This window comes from Rhinoraja longicauda, chromosome 18 (assembly GCF_053455715.1).
Source record: "Rhinoraja longicauda isolate Sanriku21f chromosome 18, sRhiLon1.1, whole genome shotgun sequence".
Classification (NCBI taxonomy): Eukaryota; Metazoa; Chordata; class Chondrichthyes; order Rajiformes; family Arhynchobatidae; genus Rhinoraja; species Rhinoraja longicauda.
This window is the reverse complement of record NC_135970.1, coordinates 22,400,384-22,412,386: the sequence shown is the minus strand read 5'-3', so window position 1 is coordinate 22,412,386 and position 12,003 is coordinate 22,400,384. Positions and strand designations below refer to the sequence as shown.

Below are 12,003 nucleotides of genomic sequence, written 5' to 3'. Positions count from 1 at the left end.
CCAGAGAGTTGTGAATCTGTGGCATTCTCTGCCACAGAAGGCAGTGGAGGCCAATTCACTGGATGCATTCAAGAGAGAGTTAGGTTTAGCTCTTAGGGCTAGCCGAATCAAGGGATATGGGGAAAAAGCAGGAACAGGGTACTGATTCTGGATGATAATAGACAATAGACAATAGGTGCAGGAGGAGGCCATTCGGCCTTTCGAGCCAGCACCGCCATTCAATGTGATCATGGCTGATCATTCTCAATCAGTAACCCGTTCCTGCCTTCTCCCCATACCCCCTGACTCCGCTAACCTTAAGAGCTCTATCTTGCTCTCTCTTGAATGCATGATCATATTGAATGGCAGTGCTGGCTTGAAGGGCGTACTCCTGCACCTACGTTCTATGTTTCAATGTTCTGTTTCTAACAGTGCAGCACAGGAACAATCCTTTCAGCCCACGAGGTCTGGGTTGACCATAATAACAAATTAAACTAACCCCGTCTGCCTGGGCATGATCCATATCTCTCCATTCTTTGCAAGTTCATGTGTCTATATGCTCACCTACAATAATTCAGCAAACCCAGACATTGCATCATTGAAATGGTCAGAAGGGCATAAGGGATAGGAGAAGAATGAAGCCATTTGGCCCATCGCCTACATCGCCATTCAATTATGGCTGATCTATCTCTCCTAACCCCCATTCTCCTGCCTTCTCCCCATAACCTCTAACACCTGTACTAATCAAGAATCTATCTATCTCTGCCTTAAAAATATCCACTGACTTGGCCTCCACAGCCTTCTGTGGCAAAGAATTCCACAGATTCACCACCCTCTGACTAAAGAAATTTCTCCTCATCTCCTTCCTAAAAGAACTTCCTTTAATTCTGAGGCTATGACCTCTAGTCCTAGACTTTCCCACTAGTGGAAACATCCTCACCACATCCACTCTATCCAAGCCTTTCACTATTCTGTATGTTTCAATGAGGTCCCCGCTCATTCATTCCTTTCTCACATTCACATTCTTTTTTCACATTCAGTGGTGAGAAGACCGATACTGTAGGACTGTGTTTCAGTGCATTCTTCTGCAGGTCCTCATGCACCTTGCAACGTGGCAGTCAGTGGCATTTACTTGCAGACAAATCTTCGCACTAGTCGAACAACAGGCTTCAGGCAAACCACACAGTGCCTTTCAATGCATTAATATTCTTCTAGCAGCAGTAAACATTGTCTCATTGCACTTCTCAGGGATCAGCCCGTAGAACACAGAGTCCTGTGTTATGTGTTTGCTTGAGATGAACCTCAACAGAGACTACTACATCTCCAGAAGACAGACGCAAAATGCTGGAGTAACTCAGCGGGTCAGGCAGCATCTCTGAAGAAAAGGACCAGGCGATGTTTCGGGTCGAGACCCTTCTTCAGACTCACTCTCGACCCAAAACGTCACCCATTCATTTTCTCCAGAGATGCTGCCTGACCCGTTAAGTTACTCCAGCCTTTGTGTCTGTCTTTGGTTTAAATCAGCATCTGCAGTTCCTCCCTGCACACGACCACATCTCCTTGGTAAAGACATTCCGCAGGGAGTTGGATTGCCCTGCCAGCCACACCACAGCCATTCTGAGGGCAGTGTTAAGGGCCTGTCTCACTTAGGCAATTTTTTATGTGACTGCCGGCGACTGTCAAAGTCGTAGCAGATCGCCAAAATTTTCTTTTACCCTACCACAATGACCACGACAATGCCGAGTCAGGTCGAGATTACACCGTGTTCAGAAACATTGCGAAATTCCCATGCTTATCAATGCTTCTCCGGCGTCCTAATTTTCGCTGAAATCACTGACAAGTCTGTAATTACTTGAGAGTTTTGAAATATAACATCTTGCCTGGGTTACTTGAAAACCAAGCTTCACGGTAACAAGGCAAAAACTGGATTGACTTCCAGTTTACTAATAGTAGTAAAGAAATTTAATTTTAAACGTGGTTAAATAGATTTTTGTGCGGAGTGTGGGGATTCTTTGAAAATGTATGGGAGATGCATATCTGATTTCTGGGTTGCATATCTGGGTTGGGAGCCCACTTTAAATGTAATCACTGATGGCCATAAACATCGCAAAAATTCCCACGCTTACCTGACCATCAAACTGTCACCTCCAATCTACCTGTCAAATGTCCTGACGGTAAATAAATTGGTTAAACACAAATATTTTATGGTATCTTCAAATGACTTTACTTAATTTAATATTACGTGCTTTTAAATGCATCTAAGATAACCTAGTAAACCTGGGGACAGCATGCGACAGCGCCCGCAATAAGCAACGATACCTGGCGACAAGCCAGCTGTCGCCGAGAAATTTCAAACCGGTTGATTTCTCAGCGACACCCGCCGAGATCCACTACGATTCTTTGAAGACTCTTCACGATCATGCCCGCGATACCCCAGCGAACAGTCGGCGACAGCCTAGTCGCTGGCAATCGCCGGCAGTCGCCTTAAAATTGCCTAAGTGGGACAGGCCCTTTAATGTGGGGCTGAGACTCCAGCTGTGCACAAATGCTCTGGTCAGGAGAGTGAGCCGCTCTCACCACCAGCTGAGTGAGATCCTGTTGCTTGGTTGAGAGGTCTAGTGATGAGGCATTTTGCCACATAACCTTGATGGTCTAATCAGGGAACAGCCTTCTTTTCCTGCTGCATGTTCCGTAACTAACTTATGGTTAAAGGTTAAAAAAATGCACAAAGTGCTGGAGTAATTTACTGGGTAGGGCAGCATCATTGGAGGACATGGAAAGGCGATGTTTGAGGTTGGGATCCTTCTTCAGACTCTAACATCCCTTTTAATTGACCTTTTACATTAATTCTGTTATGTAATGTGTTGAAGGCCAAGTGAAGAAAGAGATGATTAGACCATCAAAGACCTATGTCACAATGTCTCGTCACTGGAGACCACTCAGCCAATCACCAAGACCTCATTAGGCTGAGATTGAGAAATAAGAATAACAAAAGTGTAATCCAGGTGTGCATCATGCATGGCACGGTAGCAGCAGCAGTAGAGTTGCTGCCCTTACAGTGCCAGAGACCCAGGTTCGATCCTGACTCTGGGTGCTGTCTGTATGGAGTTTGTACATTCTCCCTGTGATCGTTCGCGTTTTCTCTGGGTGCCACACTCTGACGATGTACAGGTTAGTCGGTTAATTGTCTTCAATAAATTGTAAATTGTCCCAAGTGTGCAGGTCTCTGGGTGGCGAGGACTCAGTGGACCGAGAGACCTGTTTCCTCGCTGTATCTCTAAAGTCTAAATGTACTTTTGGACACCCACACTCGTGTCAAAGGTCCTAAATATATTGTGCATGCAAAACTAATTGTGAACAATAATTGGCATTTTTAGGATAGTGTTAACACTAAAATGAATCAGCATTCCACGGGTAACACTAAGAGGGTCATAGGCTGCATTTTAGTTCTCGTGTTTAAAGTGGCCATTACCCAACTCTGCCGAGTCTTCTGCACTGTACTCATGTGGCCCTTTGGATTCTCTCGGCTTCACTGTTTTTGATAGCAGAACACTCTCCCCAAGGCCACAGCCCTGGTTTCTATGCTTTGCTGTGACTTCTGCTATCTCCAACAATTGCTGTGCAGATTATGGCTCAGGATTTGCGGAATAACACCCACGTGGAAATAAGGCCAAATTTTAAGTCTACTTTCCAAAATGTCACCCAAGAATCTTAAATAATCATGGAAAAGTGCATAAAATGAGCAGGAATAGTCAGAGTGGTCCAGGTCTTCATGTGGTGCAGAACATATGCCTTCCGCCTTCCTTACATTCTTCTATCATGCCGATGTGCCAAGAATTGAACTTAGCAGACATCCATACTGTGGATGCACATTAATCACTATCTCTAAACTAAACTAAACTAAACTAAACTAAACTAAACTAAACAATAGACAATATAATAGACAATATACAATAGACAATAGGTGCAGGAGTAGGCCATTCAGCCCTTCGAGCCAGCACCGCCATTCAATGCGATCATGGCTGATCTCTCAATCAGTACCTCGTTCCTGCCTTCTCCCCATACCCCCTCACTCCGCTATCCTTAAGAGCTCTATCCAGCTCTCTCTTGAAAGCATCCAACGAACCGGCCTCCACTGCCTTCTGAGGCAGAGAATTCCACACCACCACTCTCTGACTGAAAAAGTTCTTCCTCATCTCCGTTCTAAATGGCCTACCCCTTATTCTTAAACTGTGGCCCCTTGTTCTGGTCTCCCCCAACATTGGGAACATGTTTCCTGCCTCTAATGTGTCCAATCCCCTAATTATCTTATATTTTTCAATAAGATCCCCCCTCATCCTTCTAAATTCCAGTGTATACAAGCCTAATTGTTCCAGCCTTTCAACATACGACAGTCCCGCCATTCCGGGAATTAACCTAGTGAACCTACACTGCACGCCCTCTAAACTAAATTAAATTAGATCTTTCAAAAAATGCAGCAGAAAAATCTATTTTATTATAATAAACTCCAATCCCATATACTTGCATGGCAGTAATGCCAAACCTTGCAGAAAATTCCAGGCACGCATTCTCTACTGAATTCCCATTGATCCAAACCCCTGACTTTCTTTTCTGGTTGAATTCCAGCTATCTACTCCTCTCCTGGGAGCTTTCAATCGAAAATAGGTGCATTTAACCTATCGTTTATACTTCACACACTGCTGTGAATGTTGCTGAATGATCACTACTTTGCGGCCATCTGATTGCTTTCGTTTTAGTTTAATTTAGTCCAGGCATGGCACGGTGGCACAGCGGTAGAGTTCCTGCCTTACGGCAGTTGCAGCGACGGAGACCCGGGTTCGATCCTGACTACGGGTGCTTTTCTGTACGAAGTTTGTACGTTCTTCCTGTGAGCTGCTGGGTTTTCTCCGAGATCTTCAGTTTCCTCCACACTCCAAAGACGTACAGGTATGTAGGTTAATTGGCTTGGTGTATGTGTAAATTGTCCCTTGTGTGTGTTGGATAATGTTAATGCGCGGAGATCGCTGATCGGTGCAGACTCGGTGAGCAGAAGGGTCGGTTTCCGCGCTGTATCTCTAAACTAAATCTAAACTAAGATACAGTGTGGAAACACGACCCACCGAGTGCACGCCAACCATCCATCGCCTGTTCACACCAGTTCTACGTTATCCCACCTTTGCATTCTACTCACTACAGACAATTTACAGAACGCTATTATCCTACAAATCTGCACATCTTTGGAATCTCACTTGCTGCTGCTGCTCACTCTGTGCCTATCATCCATTAGATCTCCAGGGCCTGAGGACAGCACAAGGTTTATGTACCATGCCATAACATTTTATTGAGAACTAAATGTGAAATGGGTTCCAGCACAGTGTGCAAAGGTTGCTAATTTCTACTTTGTCCTCCGTGTGTACAACATGTGAATGTGTGGAGGTGTCCACATCATTTAACATGCAAGGCCCATGTAGCGCCATTTCTCCAAGTACAGGCACCTTGCTTTTTTACACGTTTGATTTGTGCATTTTGGAATAACGCGCTTGTTTAATTAACACCAAAATCTAATTTGCGCGCTGTATTTTTTAATAGCGCACTCAAATTTACGCCGTTTAAATGTACCTGTTTCATACGCGTTTTTGAATTACACATTACCTTTCAGGAACGATACCTCCATGTACAATGTGAGGAGCCTGTATGACTGAACTGTGAATGCTGTGGGCCTCATATATATATCTCAGTGGGTCTTCCCAACGGTAGTTTTGAAAATGTGAGTGGCAGAATCATGCATTGAGAATTGGGAAAGGAAGAAATAAATGGCAATAAAACAGCACAAATTTAAAATGGTAAGATAGCAAAATAAGTTTTAAAACATCTAAAAATGCCATATCTGAACACATGAAGCATTTGTAACAAACTGCCAATGCAAAAAAGTACTGGAGTAGCTCAGTACGTCAGGCAGCATCTCTGGAGAACATGGATAGGCGACATTTCGAGTCAAGATGTAATCCACAGATACTTCCTAACCTGATGATTCACTGCAGCACTTTGTGCCATGTTGTGTATTAACCAGTTCCTTGTTTCCACAAACTGGCAATGCAAATAGATGCAGTTGCAGGGCATATGTTCGCCACTCCAAATACATGACTGCAAGGTTGACCAAGGCTGGGAGAGAAATTTTCTATATTTCAGAGGGAAAGGCAGAGAAAATGTGGCACGGTTGCACAGCAGTAGATTTGCTGCCATACAGCGCTTGCAGCGCCGGAGACCCAGGTTCGATCCTGGTTGCGGGTGCTATCTGTACGGAGTTTGTACGTTCTCCCCGTGACCGTATGGGGTTTTTTTCCCGAGATTTTTGGTTTCTTCCCACATTCCAAAGACATACAGGTGTGTAGGTAAATTGGCTTGGCAAATGTAAAAATTGTCCCTAGTGTGTAGGATAGTGTTAAAATGCTGGTCGGCACGGACTTGATGGGCTGAAGGGCCCGTTTCTGAGCTGTATCTCTGAACTAAAAATAAAGGATAGATTTAGAGCAAGCGATAATGTTCAACCATAACACGAATATATGGGATCTGTCTGCATGGAGAGAAGAAACTAAAATTGGGAAAGACATAATTGAGACTTGTCTGCACGGCTCTCAAAAAATAAATGGCATGAAGCAGAAAATTTAAAATGCTTGTAGGAAGAGAACTACAGTAACCGTAGGTGAACTTAATCTACATATAAACCAACTAAACTAAATCAGTTGTAATACTCTGGAGTACTTATTCACCTGTTTGCTAACTGGGGGAATAGGCCATCCTAAATTGGGTAATGTGCAACAACAAAGTGTTAGTTAACAGTCATGTCACATGGATTCCATTGGGGAAGAGTGACCATAACATCACAGAATGTTATAATGAATCATAGAAACACTGAGAAGTGAGTTGGCCGTGACACATGGAAGAGTTTTACTAAAAGGCATGACTGTGGATAGGCACTGAAGAACATTGAAGAAATAAATGCAATAACTGGAATAGACATAAATTGTTGCCTGTGTTAAAAATACAAAAGACAGGAGCACAATCACAGCTAACTAAAAGCAGTCCAACCACAGCGACCAAAAAAACAATAAGATTCAAAGAGGAGTCACATACGTTCAACTGCAACTCCCCCCAGACCACATGCATTGTTGGACAGACTGAGACATATACAGGAGGCAGAGAGGGTTATATGCCCTATTTAAAGAGAGACAATCACACCAAAGGTTCAGTCAGACAGATGGGTGACTACTAGAAGAGGCAAGTAGAGTGTAAGATTCTCTTATAGTTGCTCCTTCTCAAACATGTTTACCATTAGCTGTGGTACAATATTGGATGTAATAGCCTCTCGAAGGCAAATAGTAGCAGCAGCCAGGAGAGCTCTGTTTAACAGCAGGTTAGGGGACAGTCTGGGCAGGCTATAGTGATGGAGGACACCAGAGTCTGGGGTACAGGCTGGTGCTTCCGTGGTCACAGCCGAGACTGGGATAGCCGAGACTGCCAGAGAAAGGATGTCTTCGGAGTGAGAGGAGCGGGCAGCCTCCGGATGTGGTCTAATATTGGTGCCTCAAGTAGGAAGGGAGATGAGGCCCAGCAAAGTCCAGAAGATTAAGATGCCTGGGATTCACTGTGACTTGGTTGTTTGGATTCAGAACAGGCTTGCCCAGAGAAAACTATGGGAGGTGGTGGTGGAAGGATGTTATTCTGGCTGGAGGTTTGTGACCACTGGTGCTCCACATGGATCTGTGCTGAGACCTCTGTTATAAATATAAATGACAGGAACGTATACGCAGAGGAGTTAGTTAGAAAATGTCCAGATGCCACCAAAACTGTTCCTGTGCTACCCCTAACAACAGGGTGAATTTAAAGGGCTGACACAATGGTTGATGGATTTAATTTATTCATTCTAATTCATTGTGAGCTAACCAAAGTTTTAAAAGCTGTGAGCGGTTCCAATCTGAGCAGTGTGCACATTGCTGTTGAAACTGCATTCATCTCATTGATTGATTTAAATACTGAACAGTGAGTCAAATAGTCTAAGGGCATTATTAATTTTGCTTCCCACCTGCCGTTTCCCAGAAATAAATTTGAGATTCTGCCAAGAGAGTTGATAACCTGTGCATATTGTGCTGCTAGGCATTGTGGGAGCCAGGTGGTATTGTCTTAATAATGACCCCCTCTGGCTGAGAGGGGACATGGTTGGAGGGACAAAGGCAGTTGGGTAATGGTAATTACCAAGAGTAGTCACCGTAAGCAACTTAGTGGCAGGAGTAAACTGTCACACAGGGAAAATGACATTTTGCTTAAGCATTAAACTTCCTGAGGTTTGAGGCGAAGAGGGGAAGATGAGGGAGAGGGGGAGAGGTGGGTGGGAGGATTAATCGGAACCCGAGGGGTAAAGTTTTCACGCAAAGGGTGGCGGGTGTATGGAACAAGCTGCCAGTGGAGGTAAAGAGGCAGGTCCTATTGCAATGTTTAAGAAACATTTAGACAGGTACATGGATAGGATAGTTTTAAAGAGTATGGGCCAAATACAGGCAGGTGGGACTAGTGTAGATGGGACATGTGGGCAAGTTGGGCCGAAGGGCCTGTTTCCACACAGTAAGGCTCTATGACTCCTAGATATGTGAATGACTCTCGGTCATTGAAACTTCTCACATGATAATTAATTCTTTGTGTTTTTTGCAGGGTAGGAACATTCAAAGCAGTCAGGAGTTCACGCAACCAAAATGGACAGCATAATCCTGAAGGATTTGACTCCACTATGAGCAGATGGCAGTGGTTCTTCCTGGAAAAATGCATTGTCACCTGCTGTTGGGCCTTGAGATAGCTGGGTGGTGTGTAACAACTGGTGATTACCTACTCTAAATAAAAATTTAAAAAACAACCTGCTGGAGGAACCCAGTGGACCTGACAGGATCTGCGGAGGGAAAAGAACAGATGATGTTTCGGGTCTTCGTCAGACTGTTGTTGGGGGCCCAGGCAGGAGGGAGCCAGGGGATGTTGGGATCTGGTAGCAATGGCATTGGGTGGCCATTTTGAGTCTAAAGAATGGGCCCTGGCCATTTCCCGCCACAAATGTTGTCTGACCAGCCGAGTTCCTCCAGCTGTTTACTTTTTGTTTGCTCAAGATTCCAGCCTCTTCCAGATTTGCAGACTCTTGTGTTTCCAGATTACCTGCCCAACACTGCTTTTGTTAGAGGATATTAGGGCCATGCTTCCCTTTATCCTCTTCCTCCACGGCAGTGGAAACATTCTAGTCATGAGGCTTTCTCACAACAGCTGGGAGGGCTAGGTGGTATGAAACTCCGAGGCGGCAAGTAAATCGAAGAGTGAGGCGGAGTTCAAGTTTATCGTCCGATGCACACACACATGGTGTGGTACAGGTACAAAGAAAAATCTTTGAATTGCCATGCTATTTGGGAGAGTGAAACAGAGCAGCTCCAGAGAGAGTTGGATGGCGGGCTCCTTACTTTACAAGGCAGCTTGTGCTTTGCGATGGGAACAAAGGGGAAGCTAGATCTGCTCGCCACTGCTCCTCCTGGCATTCGGACCTCACCACCCTTCCAGCCACACTGCACTGGGACCAATTAAATGTGGTGCTCATGATACTGTCTAGCAAGAGTTTCCAGATGACTGGAGGTGAATTTCTGGGAGATTGGAGAACATCTGTCAATGGAGATCTTTAAGGTGAACATGAAGTAGTAATTCAGCAACTTTCAATGTCCACTTTTAGGAAGAGACATCTGTTGGAGGAGAAACAAAAACCGCAAAGTTCATGTTCTCCTTCAAGATCCGACGGAACTTTACCAGCCAATATTTGTCAGGGTCTATGAAGATAGACGCAAAATGCTGGAGTAACTCAGCGGGACAGGCAGCATCTCTGGAGAGAAGGAATGGGTGACATTTCAGGTCGAGACTCTTCTTCAGACCTCTTCAGAGTCTGAAGTTCCTTCCTACACATTAGTCAGAGTCTGAAATGCATGGACCATTACAATCCACTTTTTTACCAAACTACATGACAGCCAGCAAAAGGAAGGATGTCACTAACTTGGAAAGAGATTAACTTGCATAAGAGATTCACTTGGACTTTACCTGGACTTGCAGGTTTTTTCCCCCACAATAGAGGATTTTAAAACTAGAGGACATGGGCTTGAGGTAGGAGAGGAGAGATTTAACAGGGCCTCAGGAACAACTTTTTCACTCAGACCACAGTCCATATCTGCCAAAAGAAGCTATGGAAACGGAAATAATTACGACGTTCAGTAGACATTTGGACGGATATATGGATGGTTAGGGTTTCGAGGAATAAGGGCTAAATGCCAACAAATAAGACTGAATCAGAATGCCAATTTGGCCAGCAAGGACAAATTGGACCACAGTGCCTGTTTCTGTGCTGTGTAGCTCAACAACTCTACGGTCCCATACTCTGGTGAGAGGACATGAAGGTAACAGACAGGAGACTGCTCTGAGATTTCTTTTTTTTATGAGATGGATCTGCAGGTCTGCAGAGTTGTATTTCACTGCTAATATTGATTGATCTCTTGCTCCTTTTGTGAGGGCAGCCATTCTTTAAAACGTCAGTGACTTCTGCCACTGCTCCAAAAGTGTTAACAATGATTTAATAGTTTATTTTATCCTGTCAAACAGGTCATCTTTTGCCTGTCAGAGATCAAACAACGCATATCTTTCACTGATCCCTGGCCTGAGCCACAGAGTTAATGGTATTGTACATTTTTGCTCTCCAATGAGCACTGAATTGGTCAACCATTGGCTTTGAGCCTTCGTTCAATAAGTCATAAGCTGGCTTATTGCCAGTTGAATGAAAAAGCAGGCGGTCATACCCAGTCTCTCTCTCCCGTTATTTCAAAGAGAACCTGGAAATACATCTGAGCAACAGCTGATGGTAAAATAAACCACCTTGCACATGCATAGCTCTACACATTCTAAACTTTCACTCTTTGAGTCTCTGTGGTTCTCTGCCCTCCATTATGGCCACAACAATGTGTATTTTAAATGTTCAATTATAGTTAAACCAATTGTGGAGAATTCCAGTAAAATCATCAGGCCATTATAGGATTTATATAGTAATACAGGACAACATATTTTTTGTCTTGTGTTTTTGTATTTGGACTTGCTTGTATTTTTAGCTACAGATGCAATTTAAATCAAATGTGCTGGTCAAGTGCTGGAGGGAAGCTGTAATAATATGGGATAACTTCAAGCACAAAAGGGCCTTTAACGGAAAAGATTTCATAACTGTGAGTGTGAGGGAAAGCGGGCTATAAAAAAGCCTATGGAGTTTAATTCATGTAAGTGTGAGGTATTGCATTTTGGGAAGTCAAACCAGGGGCAGTAGCTTCACAGTGAATGGTAGGGCCCCTAGGAGAGATGTAGAGCAGATCAATCAAGGAGTAACAATACATAGTTCTCTGAAAGTGATGTCACAGGTAGATAATGTGGTGAATAAAGCCCATTGGATTTCATCAATATGGGAAATGAGAACGGAAGTTGGGATGTTATGTCACAGTTGTAAAAGATATTGCTGCGCCGGTACTTGGAGTATTATGCTCAATTTTGGTCACCATGCAATACAATACAATACAATATATCTTTATTGTCATTGTACAGGGGTACAATGAGATTGGGAATGCGACTTCCATTCGATGCAATAAATTAATTAGCTAATTAACAGAAATTTAGACAGCCCAGAGAAACAAAATTAGAAACAGTTAAAATGCTATAGGAAACATGCATTAAACTGGATTGAATGCAGAGAAAATTTACAAGGATGTTGCCATGACTTCAGGCCTGAATTATAGGGAGAGATTGAGCAGGCTCAGACTTTATTTCTTGAAGTACAGGAAGCTGAGTGGTGGTCTTATAAAGGTGTATAAAAACCTGAGGGGAATAGATAAAATGAAAGCAAAATAGTCTTTTTCCCAGGGTTGGGGAATGAAAAACCAGAGAACATCAGTTTAAGATGAGTGGGGAAAGATATTTGGA

At 43.7% G+C, this 12,003-nt stretch overlaps 1 protein-coding gene across 9 annotated transcripts in view; it reads right to left on the bottom strand.

The window, feature by feature from the left end:
- LOC144602325 (leucine-rich repeat-containing protein 4C-like) overlaps positions 1-12,003 on the bottom strand; it is a 723,850-nt gene that overhangs the window by 607,279 nt on the left and 104,568 nt on the right. The window lies entirely within an intron of this gene.